Genomic DNA, 13926 nt, shown 5'->3' with positions numbered 1-13926 from the left:
AGGTAATTATTAAGTGTCTGAGACAGGATTTGAACCCAGGTACTCCTGACTCCAGTGCCTGTGCTTTATCCACTACGCCACCTAGCCACCCCTACCTCTTTATTTCTTAGGCAGTGCCAAATAGTTTTGATGTTTGCCACTTTATAATATAGTTTTAGATCTGATATAGCTAGACCACCTTTCTTTGTATTTTTGTTCTTTAATTCATTCATATTCTTGACCTTTTATTCATCAAGAAAAATTTTGTTACTATTTTTCCTAACTCTATAAAATAATTTTTGATAGTTTGATTGGTATGACACTGAAAAAGTAGATTTAGACAGAATTGTCATTTTTATTATAGTAACAACCAAATTTGATTTTGATTCATTGGTGTTTCATAAAATCATTAGCATTTTCCCAGGGCTATACCAAAAAACATAGAAGTCTGGCTTTTAGAGGCTGCCTGATTCCCTGGGGTTACTCTGAAGCTTGGTGGAGTGACTCTGGCATATGCCTGCTTGATTAGGCACCTCTAGTTTTGGTTTGCCCTATTTGCTTAGGGTTGTGCTGAAGCTCATGGAGATCTGGCTATTGAAAGATGTTTGTTTACCTAGGGAACTACCCTGAAGCATATGTTGTTTCTAAGAGTTGGAGTCTGCCAGCTGCAATATCTATGTTGAGGCATGAAAGGGTCCTCTTGTTAGTGGTCCTGCTTGACCACTGGGGTTCAGGATCTTAAGCAGGTTTGCTGAGGTGGGGCTTGCTGCTGGCCTCCTCACATCCTTCCTGCCCTGGACTGTGCTTCACTTTTGATCTTCCTTGGTGTTCTTTCAACGATTTTGAACTAAAAGATTGTTTTACCCTGTTCTGCTATTCCAGGATTTTTGGCGGGTGCTATTTTATAGTAATTTGGAAGTGAATATGGAGGAGTTATGATGATTTACTTCTTATTCCACCATTTTGTCTCCTGGAAGTCCTTCTCTTCAAACTAAGTTTTAAGCTTTGAGAAATTTGTCTCCTCAGAATGGTGGGTTCAGGAGCCATGATACAAAGGACTGATAAATGAGTAGGGAAGTAAATGTGACTTTTCCTAGTATGATAATAAAAGAGAGGAGGGATGTAGAAGAAACAAAACTTGAGGATTTCAAGGGTCAACAAAACTTGGGTTTTGTCTGGGTTGTTTTGTTTTGAGGAATAGGAGAATCTATGAATTTTTAAAGTGGGATATAAATAAAAACAATGAATGCAAAAAGCCTAAAGTTTGGATGGGAGGGGAAGATGATTAACAAGATAAACCCCTGGAGGAATTGGGAAACTATAGAATTATGACAACTAAGAGTAGTGTTAATTTTAGGCAGGAAAGCTTCCTCTTCCTACAAGGGGAAGAAGAAGATAGATGATGTGAGTAGGGGTTTTGAGGTGTATTATATAGATGACGAGGGATTTTATGAAGGATTATTTCAATTTTCTCACTAAAATAGTTGGTCATAAGCTAAGAGGAAAGTGAGTGAGAAGATGAATTAGGCTCTTGAGGAAAAGGAGAAGGGTTGGAACAGCTGCTAAGAAAAGTGATAGAAAACCAGTCTGGGAATAATTAAATTTGTGATGAATAGTGAAAGCCTACTTGAAATTATATGATGTGAATTTCTAGTGTAAAGAGTCAATGTGATTGTATGACTTTATCTAGAATCATTCAGTATGTTGGACTATACTTAGTTTTTAGAATTCTTCACAGCTGGAGACCATGCTCTCTTTTCAGTCTCGTTGGACATTGCTACCCTTCCCATACTCTGAAATGCATTCAATTTGGCCTTCTCTCTGTTCCTCATTCACAATACTCCACTATGGTCTTTGTGATTTTCCCCTTATTTCTTGAATGCTCTCCCTCCTTCCTGCCAAAATGCATGCCCTTTTGACCTTGAAAAGATACATTTTCTTCTGCATTTCTTTTTATACTCCCATATGTTAGTCTGTTCCAAATTCCATTTGGTTTATCTACTTTGAATATATTTGTGTTTAATAATTTTGCATTTATGTTGTATTTATTTTTATATATACTTCTTATCTTCCATATATTAGAGTGTAAGCTGATTCAAGGAGGAATTGTTTCTTTCTCAGTATTTGTTATCACCAGTGCCTGACATATAATAGAGAAATAATAAATATTTAATTATAGTTGTTGAGAAATATTTGGTGACTGTTCATATTGGCAAAGACAAGACTCTGTCTTAGGGATTGGTCCCAGGGGATAGACTTCAGAAGGGCAAAATAGTAGAGGAACATGCAGAAATAAACTATTTAATGTCAAGACTGAAAGGATAAGTAAGTGGGACCAAAGCAAGGCAATTAGAGCCATAATACACACACATACACAAACACAAACAGACACACACACACACATACACACACACACACGTGCACATACATAGATAGACAGACAGACAGACAGACAGACAGATAGATAGATAGATAGATATTTACAAATGCATATAATCAGATAAACATATAATACAGGAGGGAAGAAATTTTGGGGGGGGGTATTAAGAATAATGTGAATCAGATAGTGAACTCCATGAGAAAAAAAAAAGGGAGAAGGGTGTTATGAGCCCCCAAATTGTGAAGAGTTTTCTGCATAATTAATTCCCTCACAAAAGAAGAAAAGTTGTCATATCTGTGATTCAAGGAGATAAGAGAAACATTTTAATCAAATTATATTCTATGGAAGTTATATAGGAGAACTAAACTATTCTAACATTTCTTCTCAAACTTACTGCAAACAGAAAATCTCCATTGATAAATCCCCCATAAATATAACTACAGAGGTTTGTATTTTCATGGAGCTATCAAGGTGAAAATCCTATTATATCCCCACTAAAACTAAAGACTTAATTCAAAACCTCATTCTTCCATAATTAAATGCAAAAATTTGATAAAGACTTTTTTTGCTATAAGGATGTTAAGCATAATGCAACCCCTCTCTGTATGTCAATTTTAATTGCCTCCTTGATTCATATCATGATTACTTTCTAATTTTGTGTGAGGAGATGGAGATACCCTAATAAGTAAATTTGTTCCAGTCTTTCATTTTTCACTCTTAATGCTTCTGTTTTAAATCATTCCTAGTAAATAGCAAATTTTTGAGTGTTTTTCCCTATTATTCATCCTGACTTTCTCTTTTATTTAATTGGAAAATTGAATTCATTCACATTTAAGATGATAATTGTTAGGTCTATGCTTTATTCTTTTTGATTAATTCTGTATTTATTCTTATTTTCTCCCTATCTTTTAAAGTACTCACTTAGTTCTTCTAAATAAGTATGGATATACTAATTTGATCTCAGACTTTTCCCCAAAGTTTTCTTATTTTCCTGGTTCTGATTTATCTCTCCTCTTCTAGGTTCTTTTGGTTCCCTTAAATTTTTCTTACATTCTGTCCATTCCTTCTTTTCACATAAAGAGCTGCTATGAACATTTTGGAACATGGAGGACTTTTAGCATTTTTTGCAATTTCTTCTGGATATAGTCCTAGAATTGGAATTGTTCAGTTATAGGGTAGGATCAGTTTTATTGCTCTTTGGACATAGTTCCATATTGCTCTCCAGAAAGCTTGGATCCTTTCGCCAGCAACACATCAATGTCCCAATCCTCCCACAACCTCTCCAACATTGATCATCTTCCCTTTTTCTCATCTTGGTTAATCTAATAGGTGTGAAATGATGCCTCATTGTTGTTTTAATTTGCAGTTCTCTAATCAATAATTATTTGGAGCACTTTTTATATGATTATATATAGCTATAATTTCTTCATTTGAAAACTGACAATCCATATCCTTTGACCTTTTATCAATTTGTTAATGACTTGTACCTTTATAAATATGACGCAATTTACTATATGTTTTACAACTGAGAACGTTATCCAAACTTCTAGCTGTGAAGATTGTTTCCCAGCTTTCTGCTTTCCTTCTAATTTTGGCAGCATTGATTTTATTAGTGCAAAAACTTTTTAAATTTAATACAGTCAAAATTATTCATTTTTCCTTTTATAATGTACTCTAATTCTTGTTTGGTCATAAATTTATCCCCTTTCCATAGATCTTAGAGATAGAGTATTTCTTGGTGCATGAATTTATCTATGGTGTGTGATGCCTGTTTCAAAGGTTTGCTGCTTTACTCTGTTTTTCCCTCTATATTTCAATATCCTAATAGACTATTCTTAATTAATATTTTCATTTATGATTTATATACTTAAATGATTCTTGTTCCCTCTTTTATCCCTCATATGGAGAAGGGTTTCTAAAATAGCAAATTGATACTCTCTTTTCTATCATATTTCCATATTTTTGTTTTTATAGATCTCACTCTTTCCTCCCTTCTCCATACTTTTCTTGTGATGCATGAATGCATGTTTGGAAGAAAGCAGGATGATTATTCTGTGTTACTTTATGCCTATAAATGTAATTGAAAGAGAAAATACAGTACTTTGATTCCTCTGAGTCCTGAATCCTAAGGACTCATTTCATTCCCATTTTATTTTAATAATTTATGTCTTCAAATCCTGGACACTGATGATCCACAGTAATCAATACCCCATGCACCACTATTTTATGGAAAGGAAAGAATTCTTAGGCATTCCAACAATTGATTGTCAAAGCTGGCACCAAAACATTATTCTGTAAAAGATTTATTATGAAATCCCAGGCAATCTTTCCACTTCATTGGGATATATATTAATGATGTCCCAGTTTTCTCTCTTCTTGGCCAAGATTAGTCTCCCACCTCCACAGGTCATCTTGCCTCCTTTCCGCTTGTCTTATTCTTCTCTTCTACTGTAACTACCCTCCCCCAAATTATCACTGCTGGATCTGATTTATCTCTTCTCTTCTAGGTTCTTTTGGTTGCCTTCCTGGTTCTGATTTATCTCTCCTCTTCTAGGTTCTTTTGGTTTCCTTAAATTTTTCTTACATTCTGTCCATTCCTTCTTTTCACATAAAGAGCTGCTATGAACATTTTGGAACATGGAGGACTTTTAGCATTTTTTGCAATTTCTTCTGGATATAGTCCTCGAATTGGAATTTTTCAGTCAAAGAGTAGGGTCAGTTTTATTGCTCTTTGGACATAATTCCATATTGCTCTCCAGAGAGCTTGGATCCTTTCACAAGCAACACATCAATATTCCAATCCTCCCACAACCTCTTCTTTTACTATTCTGACATTTGCCTCTCAATTTACTTATTCTTATTCTATCTTTATTTGCATATGTAAAACATTTTTCTACTGTGTCTTATATTCCCTCATACTGTAAAAATAATATTTCTTGGAATTCTACAATGCCATATATATGAATGTATGTGTATATATGCTTATTCATATATAGGTATATACACAGGCATATGTATACATACATATGTACATGCATATATTTCATTCATATATATTTATCATAATATATATGTATATATATGTGTGTGTGTGTGTGTGTGTGTGTGTGTGTGTGTGTGCACAGAGAAGTACCTATTAACTAGGGCTAGTGTACTCTAGCCTCATGAATTTGACATTTGCTAGTTGTATGACTCTGGGCAAGACACTCAACTCACCCCTCTATGCACACCTCCCCCAAAAAAGACTGGAGTACCATACAGGGAATAAAATTTACTAATAAGGAAACCAGTAGATGAAGTTTTCAGAGAAATCCAGATAATATAAGCTTTGATCGGGTCAGCTAGCTTTAGGTTGGACTCTGGGCCAACCAAATCTAAGATGTAGACAATACGCATAATACTCATTTAATAAATGTTAAACGAATGAATCAATTTTTTCTTGCATAAGAATTGTTGATGGACAAACCTTCTAAAATCCACTTAAAAGGGACTTATAATCCAAAAAGAGGAAATGTGTGTTTAATATTTAAATCATTATGAAACACCTAATACGGTACATAGTTTACAGTAGGCACTAAAAATATCTGATGAATGATAAATGAATGAGCAAATAATGGAAAGATGGAAGAGGTATTAGTGAATTTTCTAGTAAAATATATTCAATCTATAGGTAAAGAAACTGAAGTTTTAGAGAGGGGAAAATCATTTGGACAAAGTATAATGCCAAAAAGAAGAAAACAATAAGACTATATTTTAAGCATCCTGATGATTATTCTACTGTTTGACTTTACTTTTATATCTTAAGATCAACATCTTTTAGATTATCTTGATTTCAGTTCATAGTTACCAAGTTCATAAGTCTTGCCATATTTTTCACTACTTTTGAAAATATCTCCATTAACCTTTCTCAGAGGAAAATTGTATTCCACTACAATTTTTTGAAAACAAAAACTCATTCAGATAGACTTGCAGGTAAGATGATGGAGAGAAGCTAGATACTGTACTAAGGTGTTCTGGCTTTCCCTCAGAACTAATATGAAATGAGCCTCTTAACAGACTTCAAATCCACAAAATCCAGAAAAAGCAGAGGAGAAGAACATCAGCCAACAAGTTCTGTCTCAGGGGAACATGGTTGAGCCTGGGACAGAGAGACAGTGCAGGGGTGATTGGATGAGACCCCTACTAACCTCAGAGAATTCTCCAAGTCCTTGGCTTTGTGAGCAGACAGGAGAGCAGAGAAGTGGGTGGGGTAGCTCCAGCATGACAGCTAGACACCAATCTGGTTAGTTCCACTGAACTGGAAGACCAGGACCACGAGACTATATTTTCAGCAGAGTACCTGTGTTTCCACTTGAGCCCTCCCATCCCTGTGAGAGAAAGGGACTCTTCCCAGAACAAACACAGTAACAACCTTCCCACTCCACTCCCCAGGCTCAGGTGTGGGCAGCAGATCTCCCTCAGTACTGAGATTAACTAAAAATCCCAAGGACGCAGCCCACATTGTTCAAGGATAATTCAGACCTTGCTGTTCCCCCCACCACCCAGGCCTAAGGAGTGGACCACAACTCAGGGTCAGAGACACTCCAGAGAAAACCTCTACCACTCCACCCCCTACTATCTGGCTCCCTTGTAGTTAATAAGCCCAGTGAATAAAGCCTCTAAGATTTTCAAAATCAAAATTCTGTGAACCAGCACTGCCCCACACACAAAATCTTAGGAAAATGAAGAAAGGCCAGTGAAAAGGGGTACCCATTGAAAGCTACTTTGAAGGAAAAGAAGCTAACTTAGAGAGAGCCAGAACTTCTGAGGATAATATGAATTGGTCTACAATCCAGAAAGACTTCTTGGAAGAGATCAGGAAGGAGTTAAGAATCAATTGGAAAAACTTGGAAAAGAAACTCAAGAGAAAATAACACCTTGCAACAAGAAAACAAATCCTAAGAAAATACAAATGGACAAATTCAAAAGGAAAATAATTTTCTCAAATACTCAATTGAAAAAATGCAAAAAGAAAATAATTATCTCAAAGCCTCAATTGGGCAAATAGAAAACTCCTTCAAAAATATAATTGACCAATTAGAAAAGGAGATGCAAAAGGTAAATGAAGAAAATTATTCTCTAAAAAAAAGGAATTCAAACTGCAGAAACTAATGAGTTCATGAGGAAGAAGAATCAATTAAACAAATTCAAAAAATCGAAAAAATAGAAGAAAATGTAAAATGCCTCATTTGAAAAATCACTGACCTCAGGAATAGATTTCGGAGAGACAACCTAAGAATCACTGTACATCCTGAAAATCATTGAAGAGAACAAAAGATCAGACTCAATATTACAGGAAGTAGTAATAGAAAAAATTGCCTTGACATCATGGAAGCAGAGGGTAAACTAGTTAATGAACAATACATTGCTCTCCTCCTGAAAGTGACCCCAAAATGAAAAAAAACAAGGAATTCTGTGACCAAATTCCAGAACCATCAGATAAAAGAGAAAACCATGCAAGCAGTCAGAATGAAAAACATTAAATACCGAGGAATCACAGTAAGGATTACAAAGGACATGACTACATCAGCATTAAGAGATCAAGGGCCTGGAATGTGATATTACAAAGAATAAGGGAGCTTGGAATGCATCTAATAATACACTATCCAGCAAAATTGAACTTTCTCTTCTGGGGGAGGGATGGATATTCAAGGGGGAAAAGATGGTCATTTAACAAATTCAGAGATTTTCACCTTTTCCTGATGAAAAGACCAGAGCTAAATAGAAAATTTGGCCTTCAAACAGGAGATGCCAGAGACACATGAAAAGTAAAAACAGGGAAAAAACTATGATACAATAAGAAGAAACTAGCTATATCTCCACCTGGGAGAAAGATTCTCATAACCCTTGAGAATTGTCATTCTATTAAAGAGAATATACTGAGCCAGAAGTGATAGACACTCATGAATTATCTGCATCTGTGATGGAATGATTTAAAAACAATAACTTCTTAAAAAGGTGGGACAGTATAAAGATGGGAAGATGGAGGAGATCAAATGGTATAAATTACATTACATAAAGAGTTACAAAGGACCTATTGCAATAGAGGGGGAGAAGGGAGGAGGTAAGAACCACCTGAATCTTACTTTCATCAGACTTGGCTTAAAGTTAACCTACACACACTCAGTTAAGTTAAGAATCTTATCTTACACTTCAAATATTAAAAGGAGAAAGAAGGAGGGGGAGGAGAAGAGGAACTAATAGAAGGAAGGGAAGGAAGAAGGGGCAAAGGGAAAGGGTAAATAAAGGGGAGGGGGTTGATTATAGTGGGGCAAACACACGAAGGTGGTGAAATTCAGAAACAAAATACTGTGGAATATGGCTAAAGTATAAAAGGGGAAAAGTACAAAGGGAGGACAGCTTGAGCATGAAAGGCAAGAATGAGTTAACAATAACTTTGAATGTGAATGGGATGAACTCTCCCATAAAAGGCAAGTGATTAACAAAATGGAATAAAAATCAGAATTCTACAATAAGATGCTGACAAGAAACTCAGTTGGAGTAGACAGATACATATATAGTAAAGGTAAAAGGTTTAAGCAAAATATATTTTGCTTCAATTTAAGAGAAAATAGCAGGGGTAGCAATTCTCATCTCAGAAAAAGCAGCTGCAAAAATAGATGTCATTAAAAAAGATATCCTTCGAAAAGGTAACATGGACAATGAAGCAATTTCAATTCTAAAATGTATGTTCCACGTGATATAGCATACAAATATTTAGAAGAGAAGTTGAATAAGTTACAGGAAGACATAGACAGAAAAACTCTACTGTGTGGAGACTTCAAAGTCCCATTCTCAGATGTAGATAAATCTAATCATAAAATAAACAAGAAGGAAGTTAAGGGCATGATTAGAATGTTAGAAACCCAGCTATGTTTGGTGGTTGGAGGAAACTGAGTGGGGATAGAAAGGAATATACTTTTTTGCCTGTGGCACATGGAACTTACACAAAAATTGACCATGTACTAGGCAATGAAAGCTTTATACTCAAATACAGAAAGGCAAAAATAGTGAATACACCCTTCTACAATCATAATGCAACAAAAATCACATGCAATGAAGGGTCATGGAAACATAGACCTAAAAATAATTAGAAACTAAATAACCTCATTTTAGTGAATGAGTGGATCAAACAACAAATTTTAGAATGAATTATTTCATGCTAGATAATTACAATAAGGAGACAAAATAACAAAACTTATGGGAAAAAGCCAAGGCAGTTGTCAAGGGATGTATTATATCTTTAAATGCTTACATGAATCAATTATATAAAGAAAAAATCAATGAACTAAACATAAAACTAAAAAAATAGAGAAAGAACAAATTAAAAACCACCAATTAAATTTCAAATTAGAAGTTCTGAACTTTAAAGGAGAAATTAATACTAATCAATAGTAAGAAAACTATGGAACTTATAAATAAAATCAAGAGTTGGTTTTATGAAAAAAGCAATAAAATTGATAAACCTCTGGTTAATTTGATTAAAATAAAGAAAGAACAAAATCAAATTCCTAGTATCATAAATGTAAAAAGTAAATTCACTACCAATGAGGAGGAAATTAAAGTAATAATTCGGAATTATTTTGTCCAAACATAGGCTAAGAAATTTGATAATCTAAGTGAAATTGATGAATATTTATAAAAATATAAGTTTCCCAGGTTAAATGAGGAGGAAATTAAATACCTATATAACCCTAAAACAGAAAAAGAAATTCAACAATCCATTATTGAATTGCCTAAAAAAAATTCCAGGGTCATGTGGATTCAAGAGTGAATTTAAATCAAACATTTGATGAGCAATTGTTTCAAATTCTATATAAATTCTTTGGAAAAAGAAGAGAAGAAGGAACTCTGCCTAATTCTTTCTATGACACCAATATGGTGCTGATACCTAAACCAGGAAGAGTCAAAATAGAGAAAGAAAATTATAGCCCTATCTTTCTGATGAATGTAGAAACAAAAATCTTAAATAAAATCTTAGAAAAGCAATCACAGCAAGTTATCTCTAGGATAAAACAAAATGACCAAGCAGGATTTATTCCAGGGATGCAGTTTTGGTTCAATATTAGGAAAATTGTTAGTATAATTAATTATAACAATAACAATGATTATCTCAATAGATGCTGAAAAAGTCTTTGACAAAATACAGCACCCATTCCTACTTAAAACACTAGAGACCATAGGAATAAATGGATTTTTACTTAGAATGATGAGCAGTATCTATCTGAAACCATCCACAAGCATTGAATTCCATGACAAGTTTGCCTGTTACCATCATTACTGTTCCATATTGTGTTAAAAATGTTAACTTGAACAATAAGAGAGAGAAAAAGAAATTGAAGGAATTAGAATTGGGAAAAAAGAAGCAAAACTCTCATTCTTTGCAGATGCCATGATGGTATACCTAGAGAATTCCAAAAAATCATCTAAAAATCTACTAGAATCAATTAGTTTCTTTAGCTAAGTCACAGAATATGAAATAAACCTCACAAATTCTCAGCTTTCTGATATATTACTAGCAAGATACAAAAAGAGCTAGAAGGAGAAATCCCATTCAAAGTAACTTCAAACAAAATAAAATATTTGGGAGTCTACTTACCAAGGCCAATTCAGAAATTCTATGGACACAACTCCAAAAACATTTCTCACACAAATGAAAGAAGTTTTAAATAACTGGACAAATATCAACTGCCTATGCATAGGCTAAGCTAATAAAATAAAAATGACAATTCTACCTAAATTAAACTACTTATTTATTGCCCTACGAATCAGAATTCCAAAATATTACTTTAATGAGCTAGACAAAATTGTAAGTAAATTCATATGGAAAAAGTAAAAAGTCAAGAAATTCTAGTAATATAATGAAAATTGTGCAAAAGGCAGTGGTTTAACCCCACCAGATCTAAGATTGTATTGCAAAACATCAGTCATCAAAACTGTCTGGTACTGGCAAAGAAACAGAATGGTAGATCAGTGGAATAGATTACATGCAAAAGAGACAGCAGGAAATGATTGTAGTACTCTACTATTTGATAAACCCAGAGAGACCAGCTTCTGGGATAAAAACACTCTCTTTGATAAAAAAAAAAAAACTACTGGCAAAATTGGCTGTTAGTATGGCAGAAACTTAGATCAGACAAACATAAGTTCAAAATGTGTACAAGATTTAGACATAAGAGACAATATTATAAACAAACTAGGAGATCAATGAAGAATTTATCTGTCAGATCTATGGAAAGGAAAGCAGTTTATGACCATGGAAGAGATGGAGAGCATTATTAAAAACAAATTGTTTGGAATACATTAAATTAAAAAGCTTTTGCCCAGAGAACACTACTGTGACCAAGATCAAAAGAAATATACTTAATTGGGAAACAATTTTTACAACTGTTATTTCTGTAAAAAGACTCATTTCTAAACTATACAGAAAACTAAAACTAGTTTATAGAAAAACAAGCCATTCCCCAATTGACCAATAGTTAAAGGATATGTGGAGGCAATTTACAGATAAGGCAATCAACGCAATGCTTATTCATATGAAATATTGCTCTAAACTTTTACTGATTTTTGAAATACAAAATAAAACATCTCTGAGGTACCACCTCACACCTCTCAGACTGGCCAATAAGACCAGAAAGGACAATGATCTACATTGGAAGGCATGTGGGAAATCTGGGACACTAACTCATTGTTGGTGGAGCTGTGAACTCATCCAAACTTTCTGGAGAGCAATTTGGAATTATGCCCAAAGGGCAACAAAATATGCATACCCTTTGATCCAGCAATACCACTACTGAGTCGATACCCTGAAGAGATTATGAAAAGGGTGAAAACTTCACTTGTACAAAAATAATCATAGAGCCTTGTTTGTGGTGGCCAGGAATTGGAAGCTGAGTGAGTGTCCTTTAACTGGGCAATGGCTTAACATATTGTGGTAGAAGTAATTTATTGAACACAATTGTTCTATTACAAACCAGGAGGGTTGGGAATTCAGAAAACCTGGAAGGATTTGCAGGAACTGATGCTCAGTGAGATGAGCAGAACCAGAAGCATGTTGTACATCATAGCAACAACATGGGGTTGATGACCAATCTTAATGGACTTGCTCATTCCATCAGTTCAACAATCAGGCACCAATTAGGGGTGTCTGCAAAGGAGAACACGATCTGTATACAGAGAAATATTGTGGAGTTTGAACAAAGATCAAAAACTATAGCCTTTAATTTTTTTTAAAAAAATAAAATTATCTTATTATGAACTCTTCCTATTTCTAATATATTTTTTTTCCTTAAGGATATGAATTCTCTCTCTCAACACATTCACTTTTGATCAATGCATAGCATGGAAACAATGTAAAGACTATCAGAGTACCTTCTGAAAAGGAGGAAGGAAGATTACAGAAAAATAGTAAAATTAAAAAAATGAACAAATTAGAAGTTTAAAAAAAGATTTTCAGGAAAAAAACTCATTCAGACACTACCCCATTGATGAATATCCCTCAATTTCCAATTCTTTGCTATTACAAAAAAAGCCACTATAAATTTTTTGTGAGTTTTATTTTTTTTATTATATCTCTTTGGGATATTGACCTAGTGATGGAATTGATAGGTATGCACAGTTTTAGAGTCCTTTTAGTCTAGTTCCAAGTTCTTCTCTGGAAGGATTGGATAGATTCACAACTCAAAAGCATAAAAATGTACCTATTTTCATCAACCTCTCAAACATTTGATATTTCCAAAAGATGTGAGATGCTAGGTTAGAATTGTTTTACTCTTTCTCTATTCAATAGTTATCTAATGAGTTGTTTTCTTATGACAATGAAGAGTTTTGATTTCTTCTTCTGAAAATTACAGTTCTATTTTTGAGTATTTATTTTGGGGGGAATGCCTTTTATCTTTAAAAGTGTGACTCATTTTTATACTCAGTATGAATTAGAGATACTATGTCTTTATTGGAGAAACTGCTGCTTCAAAAATTATTTTTATATTACTTCATGGCAATGATATATTCTAACATAATGCAATTTCCCTGATTATCTGCTTTAAATACATATATATATATATATATATAATTTTTGATTATCCAAGATTATGACTGCTATTCCTTCCTCATGTATATAAGCTGAAAAATGTTACATTTTTCTCCAAGCCTTTTTAAAAAATCTAGAAATATCTTTCTATTTCGAGCATGTGACTTGTATATAAACTACTGTATTCTAGTTTCTAATCTATCTTCTTATCCATTTCTGTTTTGTGAGTGAACTTGTTTCATTTATATTCACAATTGTGATCACTAACTATATTTCCTCCACTTCATTTTTTCCTGTTTCCTCCCCTTACTCTTTTTTTAATTTTCTCATTTCTCAAAAGCCTATTTTTGCTGGGGGCAGTGTCAAGATGACAGAGTAACGATAGGGACTCTTGTGAGATCTCCACCACACACTCCAAATACCTTTACATAAAGAATGGAATCAAATTCAAGAGTGGAGAACCCACAAAAAGACCTAGTTAAACAATTTTCCAACCAAA

The sequence above is a fragment of the Macrotis lagotis genome, chromosome 1, assembly GCF_037893015.1.
Source record: "Macrotis lagotis isolate mMagLag1 chromosome 1, bilby.v1.9.chrom.fasta, whole genome shotgun sequence".
NCBI lineage: Eukaryota > Metazoa > Chordata > Mammalia > Peramelemorphia > Peramelidae > Macrotis > Macrotis lagotis.
This window is presented reverse-complemented; position numbering follows the sequence as displayed.